This window comes from Canis lupus, chromosome 16 (genome assembly GCF_011100685.1).
Source record: "Canis lupus familiaris isolate Mischka breed German Shepherd chromosome 16, alternate assembly UU_Cfam_GSD_1.0, whole genome shotgun sequence".
Lineage (NCBI taxonomy): Eukaryota > Metazoa > Chordata > Mammalia > Carnivora > Canidae > Canis > Canis lupus.
Window position 1 is genome coordinate 37,155,984 of NC_049237.1, and position 16,881 is coordinate 37,172,864.

The 16,881-nt window shown below is 40.9% G+C and overlaps 1 long non-coding RNA gene across 1 annotated transcript in view; it reads right to left on the bottom strand.

The window, feature by feature from the left end:
• The window catches only part of LOC111090319, a 92,580-nt gene that overhangs the window by 17,243 nt on the left and 58,456 nt on the right, over positions 1–16,881 (bottom strand). The window lies entirely within an intron of this gene.

Below are 16,881 nucleotides of genomic sequence, written 5' to 3' on the forward strand. Positions count from 1 at the left end.
TGTTTTGATTTTTTGACTTTACATGTAAGTGAAATTATACAGTATTTGTCTTTCTCTGACTTATTTCACCTTCTCTCCAGGTTGTGGTAAATGGCAAGATCTCATCCTTTTTTATAGTTGAGTAATAGTGTTTTATATATATATATATCCATTCATCTTTATCCATTCATCTATCGATGGACACTTACATCGCTTCCACATTTTGGCTATTGTAGATAATGCTGCAATAACCATAGGGGTGCATGTATTTCTTGAGTTAATGGTTTTATTGGAATTGCTGGATCATATGGTATTTCCATTTTTATTTTTTTGAATAACTTCCACACTGTTTTCCACAGTGGCTGCACCAATTCACATTTCCAGCAATAGTGCATGAGGGGTCCTTTTTCTCCACATCGTTGCCAACACTTGATATTTCTATATTTTTTATCCTAGCCCTTCTGATAGGTATGAAGTGGTATCTCATTGTTGTTTTGATTTGCTTTTCTCTGGTGATTAGTGATGTTGAACATCTTTTCATGGGTCTGTTGGTCACCTGTATGTCGTCTTTCAAAAATAGTCTATGTAGTTACTCTGACCATTTTAAAACCAGGTTATCTGTTTTTTTGTTTTTGGTGCTGAGTTCTATGTCTGGGTTTTTAATATTTGCAAATATCTTCTCCCATTCAGTAAGTTGCCTTTTCATTCTGTTAATGGTTTCCTTCACTTTGCAAAAGCTTTTTATTTTGGTGTGGTCCCAACAGTTTATTTTTGTTTTTGTTTCCCTTGCCTGAATAGACTTATCTAAAAAAATGTTACTATGGCCATTGTCAAAGAAGTCACTGCCTATGTTTTCTTCTAGGAATTTTATGGTTTCATATCTCCCATTTAGGTCTCTGATCCATTAAGATATTTTTTGATAGTGCTGTCCTGACATGTGGTGCTAATTTTTCATTTATGCATCCCATTGGTGAATAGAGAGAGCCTGGATAATTTAACCTTTAGATGTTCTTCAGATCTCTGTTCCCTCTTTTACCAAACCTTTTTTTTTTAATTTTTTTTATTTATTTATGATAGAGAGAGAGAGAGAGAGAGAGAGAGAGAGGACATAGACAGAGGGAGAAGCAGGCTCCATGCACCGGGAGCCCGACGTGGGATTCGATCCCGGGTCTCCAGGATCGCGCCCTGGGCCAAAGGCAGGCGCTAAACTGCTGCGCCACCCAGGGATCCCCCCAAACCTTTTTAAAGAAGGGCTTCCTAGACAGAGAAGTAGATGATTTTAGAATGCATTTCCTATCATTCTTTAAAAGGAAGACCGTGCTTGGAATTTTAAATTATTTGCATCCTGATGGCCTCAATAAAAACACTCAGGGATCATAGTGAAAATGTCAGTCCAACAGGGCTCTAGCTGGGAGCCTTTTTGTGGAAGGTCATGAACAAAAAGACCTCATCAAACAACAATAGCTTCTTGCAACATCCTGTAGGCAAGGCTCCAGGCTGCCCTGCTGGTGTAAGACCCTCGGGCCTTCATTCACGTGGGTGTGGCTAAAATATTCTCCCTTAACCAATTTTGTTTTGCAACCTATTCTCGTGAGAAGATGGTTTTTTGACTTATAGTTGGAGTCATCAACTGTGACACTGCTTACTTACTCCTCAGCTCACTCAAATCTTTTGCTCCAAAAGAATCATCAGTCACCCTCCAATGTCAGGGCCAGAAGCAAGGGAGGGGGCAGGGAGAGATGTGTGGAGCTTTGATACCTCTCACCTCTGAAACACCTGAGAACCATTATTCAATAAAATCTACGCTCTTGAACCTCTCAGATTCATCCATTTTGTTATAAATAACAAACATCATTATAATAAATTAATGCCATAAATAAGATTGTAAGAGAAATATTTACTATATCCAAATGCAGAGAAAAAAAAATAAGACACCACCCAAAGCATTGATTCCTAGATAAATAAAATCTCAGATTTTTAAAATGTGAAATTAGAACATTAGGTATTTTTAAGTTATGAGAAGTAATTTATGACATAAAACGTACAGATTAAGATAGCACACTCATTTGCTGTATTTGCTGCATGCATAACATATGTAAACATGGTTGGGTGGTGCCATGTATGGAGGCTTATTTCTTCCTGCAGAGTCCCCTGCAGTGGAGCCATGTCTTCCCAAGCAGGGCATGCGGATCACAGGAAGGACGAAATGTGGCGGTAGGTTGTGCACTGAGCCCCCGCACAGTACAGATGTTGAGGGAATGCCAGCAGAAATGGTGAAGCAGCACAGCATGACTGAAGTTTGAAGACACTGGTGGAGGCTAAGGATTGTCAGCCCATTTTACAGATTGGGAAAGATGCCCAGGAGCGTTGAACTATTTCTTCAAGGTTGTAGAGAGAAAGCAGCAGAGCTGTGTGACTTTGCATCTACTTCTCATTCTAAAACCAATGCTGGCCTATCTTTCATTCCTTTTCTTTCTTTTTGAGTGATTCATTGTGAACTATTTTAAAATATAGAAAAATGATGCAACGGATGTTTACAATACCAGCCATGGAAATTAAGGGAATGTCAGTATCTTGCTGTCTTTGCTTCAGCAACATTTTTGCCTTCTTAAAAGAAAGAAAACATTCCAGGTACAGTCAGAGCACCACCCAGATCTTTCTTTTCCTTCTACAGAGAACCATGTTCCTGAAGTTGGAACATATCATTTGCATGTATTTTTCCTTTTTGGCTTTTATCATATACGGATGTAACAATATGTGTCCAAAAAAATGAATCATGTAAAATGTGAGGTCTTGCTGCCAGAATGTTAATAAGGCAAAGCAGAGCCCCTGATGAGGGCAGATGCCAATGGCTGATCATCTGAAGTCTGCGGTCCAATTGCTGTGTGGATCACCCACATTAAGTGTTTACCTTTAAAAATTGTGTAACTTGTGTTTGTAGATCTGCTTTTTTTCCACTCAGTCCTATTGTTTGTATCATGTTGATACATATTTGTAATTTACTCAAATGAACTGTTTTGTGGCACTCCAACTTAAGAGCTGTTCCTGTTTCTACTTTTAAAGTTATTGTTCTTGTTACAAATAGTATTGTTATGCACATCTTTGGTCATGCTTCTTGAGGCAGGGTTTCCACTGACATTTTTATTTTTATTTTTTTTCACTTTTCACAGCTAGTGGATTATTTATCTTTTGCTAACAAAAAGAAATCCTTTGGTATTACAGAATTTGTTTCCAACCCATAATTTTATGAAGCATTAGAATTTTATTTTTGGGGAATCTGCAATAAAACTGTTGCAACTTTTCCTTATATGTTAAAAAAATAGTTTCCCTCAGTGATTTTCTTAATATTACATAACTTCAGTCAATAGGCATATTGCTGGGATCCCTGGGTGGTGCAGCAGTTTGGCGCCTGCCTTTGGCCCAGGGCGTGATCCTGGGGACCTGGGATCGAATCCCATGTCGGGCTCCCGGTGCATGGAGCCTGCTTCTCCCTCTGCCTGTGTCTCTGCCTCTCTCTCTCTCTCTCTCTGTGTGTGACTATCATAAATAAATAAAAATTTAAAAAAATAGGCATATTGCTATTATTGGTAGTGAAAATAATAATTCCTATGCACCAGGCATTATCACATATTTTGTCATTGCATAAAATTATTTTAGTATTTTTTAAAAAAAGATTTTCAAGTTACTGTAGCACAAAATGAAACAAGACAAATAAAAGGAAATTTTATAATGTCAACATGAGGGAACAAGTAAATCATTCCTTCAGATAAGAGGGTAGATCAGAGCATAAAGAGCAGGAATAAGGCTAGCATAACATTTGGTGTCACTGCAGGGTCAAAAATGACAATCCTGGGACTGAACACAAGACAGAGTGTACTCTTGACTGATATTCACAGGTTATACAAAGAGAAATTTCTTCTTCTCTAGATTGCTTTTTCTATCCTAATGGGAATGGGTGGAATTTCTAAGAAAGAAACTGTAGAGTCAGGCAGATCTCCAACAGTGACCCGGCTCTACACCCTTGAGCAAGGTATTTAACTTTCCCATGTCTCTGCCTCCCTCTCTGAAAAAAACACAACATATATTTTGAAGATTTTCATGATGATTAAGTGAGATAATCCACTGACATTTTTAGGCTGAATAATTCTTTGTTGTAGAGCTGCCTGGGCATGGTAGGGTGCTCTGCCTCTGCCCACTGGATGCCAGTGACCCTTCCTCCCTCCGACACTCCTCTCCCTGCAGTGTGTCAACCGAAAATGTCTCCAACATTACCAGATGTCCCGGGAGGGTCAAAACTCTCTGTTTGAGAACCAGTTCTCTTGAGTATAGATTTTGAGTGGAATTACTGAAATGTTGAATGTGCACATCTCTAGCTTACTTCTGTTTACCATGCAACTGTTCTCTAAAGTTGTACCCGTTTTACTTCCACCAACTGAAAAGGGTACTTACTGCCCAGCATCATCAGCAACACCCCACATCAACATTCTCACTGTAAGTCTTATTCTTTTAATTACTAGTTTATTTGCTGATGTCAAGTGGGGTTGAATATTTTGTGTTTATTGACCATTTGGGTTTTTTCTCTGTGAACTCCTATACATATATTTTGCCCACTCATATTCAGTTACTTGACTTTTTCTTATTGATTAGTAGGACTTAAAAAATAATCACTGAATACAAAAACAAATCCATCCATCCATCCAACAAGTATCTGTTGAGCACATCCTATGGACCCCAAACCATTCTGGGTGATAGGAATAGAGCAGCAGACCAAAGAGAAACATTTCTGTTCTATGGAGTCCATGATCTTGCAGGGAGAAACAGACAAGAAGTAAAATAAACAAGTAAACTGTAGAACATATTGGAAGGTATTATCTTTTACAGGGAATAACAGTGTAAGAAAAAGGTAGGGAATGTCATGGTGGGGAGGTCACAATTTTAAATAGGGTGGCCAGTTAAGATTTCAATGAGAAGATGACATTTTAACACAGCTAAGTAAGGAAGGGATTTGCAGTCACTTTAATCTGATGTTGGTTATTAGGCTGCACATAGCTTCTCTAGGCATACAGCTTAGCTTCTCACTTTTGAGCGTTTTTTAAAAAAGATTTTATTTATTTGATTGAGTGGAATTACTCGGACTTGCTCCTATCTGCCTTAGTCTCCCATTTCTAGCATATACTTCCTGGCTACAGCTCCTTCCCCTAATTTTACAACTAACACCCTACCTCCAACTCCAGCTTCTCTGGAAACTTGACTCTGAAACCCTTCATCCTTCCCTGTACAGCTCAGTCACAGGGCCCGCCCCTACTTCCAAGCAGCATGCCTGCCAAGCATCTGCCTGAATCCAAGCATCATGAGGCCAGGGCCTTGGTTTTGTTCACTGCTGTGTCCCAAGGTCCAAGGGAGTGCCTGGCACAGAGGAAGAGCTAAGTAAATACATTTTGAATAAAATAAAGTATAAATGAATTTAACCACTACTCACACTAAAGTATCGTCTGTTTTCAATACACAACGTGCAATTAAAAGCTTCTGCTTTAAAGTAAAACAAAAATAGCAGAAATATGTAGCCTGAAGGCTGGTCGTACAATTTTAGGTGGTTTTTTAAAAGTTTCCCAATACATGATGATGTTTTTTTTTTTTTAATTTTTTTATTTATTTATGATAGTTACAGAGAGAGAGAGAGAGGCAGAGACACAGGCAGAGGGAGAAGCAGGCTCCATGCACCAGGAGCCTGATGTGGGATTCGATCCCGGGTCTCCAGGATCGCACCCTGGGCCAAAGGCAGGCGCCAAACCGCTGCGCCACCCAGGGATCCCGACATGATGATGTTTTAAACTCCCATGCCATGCCACAGTTTCCCATAGAAAACAAAGTAAGAGACAAAAGCTATGAAAACTAAAATTCTCTGATAAAGGAACAAAAATATCAGGGAAAGATTCTGCTGTAAAATTTAGACATGGCTTTAAAAATAATTTAATTTTAATTCTCAGCCCCAGTTTCCAAGTAAGAACAAACAAACAGACCAAAGTCCAAAATTAAAAAAAAAAAATGTTTCTTTACAGAAATCTTCCACCACATTTCTGGACCTGATGTAGGGGGTGTGGGAGAAGGAGGGCCTTTTGTTTGGATTTTGTTTAAAGTCCCCTCCCCTCCCCTCAGTTTCTAAACAAATAACAATATTTTCAAATAAAACAAGCCACAAAATAGCAGCCCAAAGCCCTAAGGCAAAATTTTGCTAAATGCTTTTTAAAAAAGTCTACCAAGTTCAGTTTCCAATTAAAACAATCAGAAGAACATAAAAATATACAAACTGATTTTTTTTATTTTTTTTCTTAAAAAGGCTTCCTCCCCCCAAAAGTTTTAAAAACACGCACACACTTTTTTTTTTTTTAAATAAAAAAACCTTCTTTTAAAAAATAAAAACCTACCTTCTACTTGGTCAAAAGTCCAGTTACAAAGAGCTAAAACTGAATGCACTAAATAAACTTCCCACTCCTCTCTAGGCTGTGAAATAAGGGAACATGTAAGGATTTGGCAGGACCAGGGGCTGCTCAGAGCTTAGATCTGCTTGGAACCCTGTGTGCAGGCTTCCAAGGGCGGACTTGCTGGGGGAGATCTGGCAAAGGCAGCCGCACCCGGCCCTCCGTGCACCGCAGCGCTTCATAATCCCGGGGAGCACAAAGTGCCCTGAGAGTGACAACTGGGATTGGAAGAAAATATTCGAGTTTCCAGGATCTCTTCGTGGTGTCCTATTCTTCAGGGCCCTCCAAAATGATCTGTGTTTGACTGGAAAATAATTTAAAAAAAAGAAAAAAGAAAAAAACCCTCTCTAGAACTGATTCTCTGAATACTGTACTCTTTAGGAGTTGACAAGGCAAAAATGTTCGGTTAATTTTCATGCTTCTTACTGGACTAGTCGAAAAGTATCTTATTCTTGGGGGGTAGGGACATATTAAAAATATCTCCAATGGAGATCCCCGGGTGGCTCAGTGGTTTAGCGCCTGCCTTCGGCCCAGGGCGTGATCTTGCAGGCCCGGGATCGAGTCCCACGTCGGGCTCCCTGCATGGAGCCTGCTTCTCCCTCTGCCTGTGTCTCTGCCTTTTTCTCTCTTTCTGCGTCTCTCATGAATAAATGAATAAAATCTTAAAAAATATATATCTCCGATGCCCCTGTGGTAATGAATAGCAAACATCTAAGCAATCATAAGATAACTGTTACTCCTGGAAATGCTGCTCTGAAAATAGCTGCCACCTTGGATGCCCATCCTCCCTCTCCCAGGGGTCTCTGGGGTCCGACAGAGAGCTACCCCTTCTGCTTCCCTTGTCAATCCTGTATCTCTGACCCCTGGGAAGTCCTTGCTGCAGTCTGACTGCCTTCCTTCCAGCTTCAGTTGAGGCAGACTGTGATCCCCTCTGCCCTCACTGGAATGGCCACGGTGATCTTTGGAACTTGCTCATGCCTTTATTGTCCCTGATCCTTGACCTCTCTCCTCCCCTCCTTCCTTGGTTTGGGGATTCTGAAAACTGCTTGTCCCAGACACCAGACAGTTCTTTTTTTTTTTTTTTTTTTTAAAGGCAAAGCTTAAAAAATTGTCTTAGTATCCTACAAGCTTTTCACGCTAGAAATCCTCCTAGGGAAGGAATGCCTGTGTGGCTCTGCAGTTGAGTGTCTGCCTTTGGCTCAGGACATGATCTTGGAGTCCCAGGATCGAGTCCCACATCAGGATCCCTGCAAGAAGCCTGCTTCTGTCTCTGCCTTTCTCTCTCATGAATAAATAAATTAAAAAAAATTTTTTTAAAAAGAAATCCTCCTAAGGAAAATGATCTCGGAAACCCATTCCTGGCTCCCAAAACACAGTAATCAGAAGGAGAAAAAAAAAAGTTTTGACATCCTGAGTTTAATGCTGTGAAGAAATGAAATTTATAGAAGAGAAGGCACTTCTCAAAACTTGAGTTTTGAGAGCCTTTTTCAATTCCTTGGGGGCAATCCCTGGAGTCCTCTGATAGGATCCCAGACACAAAGGGCTTATGGGATGCTGATGGGCAGTGAGTCCTCAGCACCCCAGGAATCTCTTTAATACCTAAACAGAGACAGGAGATGAACAAGGCCTGGGGTCTTTGTCAGGTTTAAGTTGGAACCAAGTGACAGTTTTCACTTTATGTGAGATCCCTCCCCTACTGAAAATAGTCTAGAAATAAATTCAGCACAGCAGTGGGAGACAAGGGGGCAAGTATGTCTTGTTCCTTCTGCTATTGGGGCCAGGACCAGACATTCTGAGACAACATGTCCTCTATTATTTGAGAATAAATTGCTTTTTCTTGCCTTTTATGCAATCAAACCCAAAATACAGTATTATTTATCTGCTATTACTGCTTCATATTCCTCCAGTATGTATCTTTAATTATAATCAGAATGACTTCCTCCCAGTGAGCTAAGCAGCTACAAACTCTCTGCCATCAAATATGAATGCCAGCCCTAACTCCAGCGCATGCTAAGCATCTTTGTGTCTGGTTATCTTGTACTCTCATCCAGACGGTCCTTCCTCCTCTGTGTCTTTGTGGAGAGTTAACTTGCCATTTTATCAAAAATCCATGTCCTGTTGAGGTGATTTATATACATCATCCTACTTAGCTTTTAACAATAATTTTACCAGGTGGGTATTATCAAATCATTTCAGAGTCAAGAATGCTTAATCCCAGGAACACAATGCCTAGAGCCAGAAAGCAGTGGCGTGGGATTTGAATTCAAATTTATCTAACTGTAAAGCACCTAATTTTGTTTTTCCTCTCACATATCTTATGCAGAGTATAGGATGGAGAGCAAGCCTTCCCACATCCTCCAAGTGGCAGTGTACTGGAGCCAACTTGTGGGAGCCAACTATGAGCATCTCTACCTAGCTTCACGTTCAATGACTTCGCATCGGTAGCCAATGAAATGAGCCCTGGTGGAATGGACCATGGTGGAAGTATTTACACTGCAAACATTAGCAAATGCTACAAATCAGTGCTTGTCAGGGAACTGGCTGTTAAACATTTACCAGCACATAACGGTCTTCAAACTATAGTGATTGCTCCTCTTTCATAGTTCCTGGTTTGTATATTTTAGAATTAATTTTACGGTCTTCTAAGTTTTACGTCAATAAATCTTATCGATGCAGACTGCCTAGAGAGAATTTAGAAAACACTTCAATCTCTTAGGTCCAAGATGCTGTAAAACAGAACTGGATTTGTAAAGACCTGAGATGCATTAGAAGGTGCTAAATCTGCCAGCAGGGGGAGCCTAATTCCCAAACATATGCTCGCCTTTTCTGGAATATAGAAGCCACGCAAAGGAAAAATACAGGACCTGGCTTTGATAAAATCTGTCAGAAATTAAAATCTACATTAGAAGTAAGTGGAGATCAATGCTTTTCAGATAAATAGTGGTGGAACAAAAATGCATTACCCATGCTACTGGAAGTAAAGGAGAACTCTGAACAAAAAACATCTACTAGAAACATCAAATGAAGAACTCAGAATTTTATAAGGTCTTTTTACCAGAAAGAAAATCAGAAATACTATGCACTTTGAATTCTCATATCTAGGCTTTTAGAATATATAAATTCTGACTCTGCAATTTTCAGAAAGCTTACTAAGATATCCCAGGCCCTTTAAATCGCCTCCCACCCAAAACAATCGGTGTACGTGGGTAATGCAACTATAGTCTAAATCTCAGTGGAATTTAAAAAAACTGGACAAGATTAACATACTGAATAATGCTGAGAAATGAGCATAACTTTTCCAAGAGGACCTTGCACTTTCAGATTCTGCAGCAGGCTGTATGGCATAATAGCTAACCTAGAGGGGACTCGTGTGAAAACGTGCAGCTCAGAAGAACATAATGGTGGAATGGTGGCCTATACAGACCTAGGTATTTGGGATTTGATTAAAAAGGCCATATCAAACTGGTAGGAAAGTTGTGAGTTATTCAGTAAATGGTGTCTGGATAATTATGTTGGGAGAAAAAGTTACATGATTCTATATAGAGAGCCTCCACGTTGTGTTCTACGCACAGGATACCTACATTTCTTGACATAAAGAAGTGTACATTTGATGCAAAGGGATCGTATGTGATCAGCTTCATTGGTGATCAGCTCTCCAGGTGAATCAATAAAATCCTGGGAAGCCACCTATGAGTCAGCAGCCTCTCTCTCTGTCCACTGGCTCCGGCTCCCTCTGCAGGAAAGGTCTCAGCGCTTAATACAGATGGGCTCTGTCTGGGGATGGAGCACATGGCTGCTGGCAGGTCTGAGCATAGTGATCTCAGAGGAAACAGCACTTCTCTCCTTCAGCTTCAGTAGATAAAATCTCAAGAGTTTCTTTCATACGTATGAAAAAATTGGAGCATTGGCATAAGTAGAGAAAATAGTGTTAGAGCCAATCATCCTGCTTCAACATGGACAATTTTGTCTCATCTACCCTCATCTCCTTGAATTTTTCTTATCATTTTGATTCACATATCACCTTTCAAGTCATTCCATCCTTAAAAGTTCCTGTGTGTACCTCTAAAAGATAAGGACAATACTATCATCACACATAAAACACTGATTATAATCCCCTAATATCATTAAATATCCAGTGTTTAAATTTCCCCAAGTATATTATAAACATTTTGTTATTTATTTGAATGCAGACTCAAATCAATTCAAGGATCTATTCTAATCGACTCAGTCTTGGTGATGTGCTCACACCTGTACTAGTCACAGTCACCTGCGGGCATGACACACTGGGATTGGCCCGGCGTGGGTCATGTGTCCGCAACGATGGTCAGGTGGAGAGGATTTTGCTAGAGCAGTGGGGCCTGGAGAGACACAAGCAATAGCCAGTCTAGCCAATACAACCCGAACTAGATGTTTATACAGCATTTCATTTTCGGAAGGACCCCCTCAGCCTGCCACCATCACAGCGAATCCCACTTCTGGTGTAGTCCCACATGGAAGCTTGCCAAGAAATTAGCCACCCTCAAGAATCCTCTCACCTCTTTCTCAGAACTTTCAGGGGCTTCTTCTCCCGTGCGTTCCACGATGAGCTTCTCTGGCTCTTGTCCCTCTCATCTCGACCCCTTGCTGGTCTCTGATGTGGTGCCTCATGGTACTATGGCTCTTTGGGGAACAGTAAACACCCTGCATGGGTGACTGCTACTTTTTTTACCCTAACACCCGCATCAGGGAAGGGGTGCTGCTCCCTGATATGGTGATCAGACCCCACAGCTGCTGGGAGAAGTGGTTACTCTTATCATCTCGGGTCCTAGTTACCAGCTATGTGGCAGTGTTTGCACATGGACTGCCTTACAGCCAGCCCCCCACGTGTCTTTAATTAATCCCTGCTTACCCCTCAAGTGCTGACATGAAGTGGGCTTTCCCTGAATGGGTCTTCCCTCCCTCTAAGGTCTGGGCCAAGCAGGCTCTTTAGTTTACCCCATCTTACCATACAGATGTTTCTATTTCTCTCTGTCTGCTTTCACAAGTGTCTACTCCACGCAGCCTCAATTCCACATTGGCTTTATTTATGGACCACTTGCCTTAATATTAATATGTGCAATGATTCACCAATTAAAGATTGAGTGTTTCCTGAAAATCTGGAGGAGCTACCAAGTATAAAACACTGAATTATTCAGACAGAATGAAAAAGCAGCTCAAGAGCAAATTTGTTTCAGTTTTAAGAATAGGGAATAAATCAGGATGTGAGCAGAAGTTAATGTAAACCTGAAAGTCCATTTTGCCTCTGGTAGCTTGGTTAATAAATGTTTGTAAATCTCCTTTAAAGGCTAAGCTCCTCACACCTTTATCTCTAGAATGCATCGGGTGGGATTTAGAACATTCTCGGTATTCGTTTAATGTAACACTATTCGGACCAGCTCATCAGCTCTGGTTCTCCACAGAGGTATGCTGCATTCTGCACCTTAGTTATTTGGTACAATTGTTCAGCCTCGCTTTGTTGTGAAAAGATTTATCTCTTGGGCCACACAACAGATGGTAGGCCCCAGGAAAAGGCATTTGTGTTGTTTCATTTGTGAAAAATCTGCTAAGAAAATTCCACGTATCTTATGTAAGACTCAATCTTCAGAATGGAGAGCATGCTTTATGGGGTTTTCTCCTTGCTGTTAGTAAATTTGGAGTGCTCTAGAGGAAGGGGCCTAGTGTGCCAGAATCAGACACTGGCACGAAATCCCAAACCACTGGAAGTTGTGGCTCCATGGAAGTTACTTCACATATTCACCTTGTATACAACATTGGGATCCTGAGAACCACCTCTGGAGGCTGGTTGTTCTATTCATTGAGTTAGGGAGGTCAGTTGCAAAAAATAGTGCCTGGAATCTAGAAGGTGCTCAACAGATGAATTCCCTTCCTACGGTCTCCCTAGACTCATTAAATCAGCATTTCCCAAGCATGCTCGTTCCACGCCAGTTCTCAATGCCAGGATTTTAATAGTTATTACATAAAGAAAGAGTTCTGTGATTAGATGAATGCGTTTGGGCAAAACTGGGTTATACAAAGTGGAAATGAATGGGTTATAGATTTTCTCTGTGCTTTTGTTTCCTTTGTAAGCTGCAGGCCATCTAGGAAACTTTAATGTGGCGCCCCTAACGCAGCATTTCCTAGTCTTATTTGAGTATGGAGTCCTTTTATCTTGGAGCCCTAGGCAATCCGCTGGGCACATTTAGGGCAATACAGAGTTATCTTCCATCAGAGAAATAAATCCCTCAACCATGACTGCTTTTCTTGTACCCCTCCCACCAGGACCAGACTGGTTCTCATATAGTTTCTTAAGACTCCTTCTCAATTTTTTTCTAACTTGTATTAATATACTTGAAGGAAAGAGACAATGGCTTGCTACACACAGTAGATGTGTTTCTCCTATTATTGAAGCAATTAGAGCCCAGAGATAGAATAAGCATATAGTATACTCACACAGGTTTATGGAGTTCTAGAAACTTAAAAGCTGGAAGAAACCCAAAAAGCAACTCCTCTCATTCCTCTATTCCACTACTTTCATTAAAATGATTGTGGACTCTTTCAGGCAAAGAATTTTGTATAGCCCGTACTCAGAAATGGAGTTTGTTTTCATCAGATCTGCAAGCAGAGTGAGGCTTTTTCTTTTCTCTAACTTGGGAGATATGATTACTAAGCTTGGGAAGACTCTACCTCTTGAAGGTTCTAACTACTTTCACTCTGTTGTAAATGAGCTAGAGAGAGGACCCATCAGTCCCAGTGACGGAAGGACAGGGCAAGGAGACAGGAGGCGCCTGACTGCTATCACGAGTGTGCAACCTGTGCAGCTGGCTTGGAAGTTGCCATGGATGGGTTTCATGCTCTGCTGTCGCTGTCTGGAAATTCTTAATAATTTTCCAACAAATGGCTCCACGTGTTTGTTTTGCACCGAGCTCCTCCAATTATGTAGCCGGTCTTGAGGGAGAGACACTTTGAAGAGAGGGTGTGACCTTCCAGGGTTTGACCTGTTGTGTGTTGGCCGGAAGCTAGCCCCAACTGACATCATCTTGATCAGAGCTCTTGACCCAAATGCCACATAAGCAATTTGATCATTCCAAACTGTGTGGCAGCCAGAGAACAATTTGAAGGGAAAATACATATTTTGTAGGTTAGCCTTTTTGAACTAATAAAATAGTGGATTTATTATTCCTTCTCTGAAACTCTGAGTAACTTATAGAACCTGAAAGAAGCTTAAGGGTTATTATGCTCTTAACACAAACTCTCAATTTGCTGAGCTGTCAATTTCCCTTGGGAAGAGTTGTCCTGGTGAGGTCTATCACATCTGCCAAGCACTTGCACACACCATTCATTTAGAAAGTAAGTGGTAGAGTTCTACCTAAAGGGAAAGCAAAGGACCAACCGTCTTAGCCATCTTGGATGAATTGTCCACCAGGATGAGAATATTCAAAGCATCTTGAGGTTAAAACTATCGTTCCACCACTTTTACTCATTAAGAATATTTCTACACACTGTATACACATAGTTTAAACCTCGTAGATGCCACTGTTAGAGAGGAAAATCCAAAACATAACAATACTCATGGGATTTGATTTTTTTAAGTTGGAGTCTAGAGCATGGACCAAAGAGAAAAATATGTGTTTCCCAGGAAGGAAAGAGTTTTCACATGGATCAAGGTAGAAGAACCTATAGCAGAGATTGACAGATTGCTTGTGGGGACGCAAGACAAAAATGAAGAGAATGTCTTGTCAAGCTGGTCAAAACAGGAGCACTTCATAGACCAAGATGTCAGGGGTGACAAGTACATCAGCACACAGGAGCCTGGGCTGGGCACTTAGAGAATAGGTGGCTCCTTCTTACCTCTCTAATTAATTTTTCCCTTCTGTCTGAGAAGCAATCTCTCTAAATCCTTCTGGGTCTTCATGTCTTTTGTTTTCAAAGGCTTTTTAAAAAGTTAATGCCTTTTCAATAATTGTAAATAGCCACTTTGCAAATTCCTTCGGATCTTTAGCTTTGAGGAGGAAATTTCTTAAAGAAGCATTTAGTAGGAAAAGCGAACCAAATATCATTTTAAATGGTTTTATTACAAGACTCTAGAATAAAAAAGGTAACTATGCCATTAGTGGATTTTTAAAAACTTTTTATATATTTTATTTATTCTGATAACCAAACACTTTTCTTCCATTGCTGTTCATATTTTGTCTCCTAAAAAGGTCATATAAGGTACGCGTGGGTGGCTCAGTGGTTGAGCATCTGCCTTTGGCTCCGGTCATGATCCCAGGTCCTGGGATCGAGTCTGGCACTGGGATCTCCACATGGAGCCTGCTTCTCCCTCTGCCTGTGCCTCTCCTTTCTCTCTGTGTCTCTCATGAATAAATAAAATATTTAAAAGAAAAAAAAAAGGTCATATATAAGATCTTCAAGTGGTTTTTTAAAATCTAACTTCCTATTCCTATTCTTAAATACATATTCTATTTGTAGACATGATTTTTTGAAAACTGTTATTGGCAATCTCTTCCAGATGGGAGTCTTCAATTTGGTTAGCGTGCTGGTCGTCCCCGGAGGGCTTCAGGAAATGAGCCTGCACATCTTTGCTTGTTTTCATGTTTTACCCTCTGCTCGGTAGCTGATGTTCTGCAGGGAGAACAGCCCTTTCCTGGTTTGGTTGAACTGGAAGGTTTTCATGTGTGGCTGCAAGCATTCCCAAGTGCTAATTTGACTTTGGCTAATGGCCTGAGTTATAAAGTGTTTCACAGACCTCTCTCTGCATGGACACCCTCCTCTTATTTAATGACAGAGCATAGAGAGGAAAGGAGCCTCAGAGGGCAGTGGACAGATGCTGAGAACGAATGAATGATTCCTGCAGTACCACCTTGTCTTCTTCACTCAAAATTGTTCTTCAACATCTGATTCCTGGCAATATCGGATTCTTGTTTTGCCTTGTTCTGTAATACAATGGCACATGATGGTCTTTTATCTTTTTTTTAGTTGTTTATTCTTCTCTATGATATGTTGCTGAGCATTCAAGAGAGACCCCCCAAAAAGCCACACCCTAGAAGGGCTTCTTCTTCTATGCAGCACAGTTTACTGAAATTATATAAAATACGCCATAAAGAAAACCCCCAATTGCTATTAGAGGATAGGCATCAGGCCCTCAGATCCTGAGGGATTATTTATTCATGAAGCAAAGGCCTTGCTTCAATATCTTTTAAGGGATGGGGCCTGGGTGGCTCAGTCAGTTAAGCATCTGCCTTAGATCATGGTCCTGGGATTGAGCCCCGCATTGGGCTCCCTGCTGAGGGAGCTCCTTCTCCCTCTGCATCCCCAACCAGATGCTCGCTCTCTCTTTCAAGTAAATAAATTCTTAAAAAATATCTCTCAATGAGCTTGTGAGTCAAATGTGCCCAGAGATAGTCTAGTGGATCCCGCGTATATATCTTTGGTTAGAAAGACTGAACAGGCTTCTCAGCTATGTTACTCTTCCTGGAAAAACAGTTCTATGATAGAGGGACAGATCTCAGAGAATTCTGTACATCAATTCTCTTTCAGAACCATCGGCAAAACAACTGGACTTAGAGATGGTATTTTTTGTCTATTTAAAACAGTTTTGGAAACTCACCTCAATTCACTTATTAATGAATGACAATGGAGTTCTTCACTGTGTCTTGTGTGGATCAACTTGGTCTTTTTGAAGCTTATATTTAAGCTCTTATATTTAAGTTGGGATGGTTCTAGAATAGTCTTTACTCAGGACAAGCCCTTCTTCTAAGGTGTGGCTTTTTTGGGGGGGTCTCTCTTGAATGCTCAGATGCTCAGCGACGTATCTCTGGCTGGTTGGAACTCAAACGTCTCATGGCCCTGTGTAAGCTTCAGGATTTGTTCAGCTTCTAACTCCCTACTTGTTCCTTCCATAATGTATAGAGGCTACCTTTGTAGAGTCTCATCATATGTGTGCACAGCTTTGTATTCAGCTCAACACTCCAGGGGATCCACTTGCCAATTCCTGGAGCTCTTGCCCTGTGTACACCTCTCTTCTCCAGGACTCTGCCTGCCAATTCCCACTGCCTCAACTTCCTTGAGCCCAGGCCTTGTCTCTTCAGCTCAACCACGCCTCCATTCTCCACTTGGATACTCCTTCCCTCCAGGCAGAGAGCTGGGCAGTCATTGTGGTCACTTTGTTCTCTTCTCTTTCCCTTCTATAACAGTTCTACACAGCCTACTGTCAGTACCTTAAACCAGTTACTCATGGATTTTAACCAGATTTCTAATTTGAGGTATTAGCACTAGTTTGGTACCAGGTACTCCATCATGGTTGAAAGCAAAAATCCTCAGTCAAGTCTCAGACCATCTGTTTGCTGACTCCTGAATCCTCAGCACCTCCTCTAATACATGGAACATAGTCTGCACTCAGTAATAA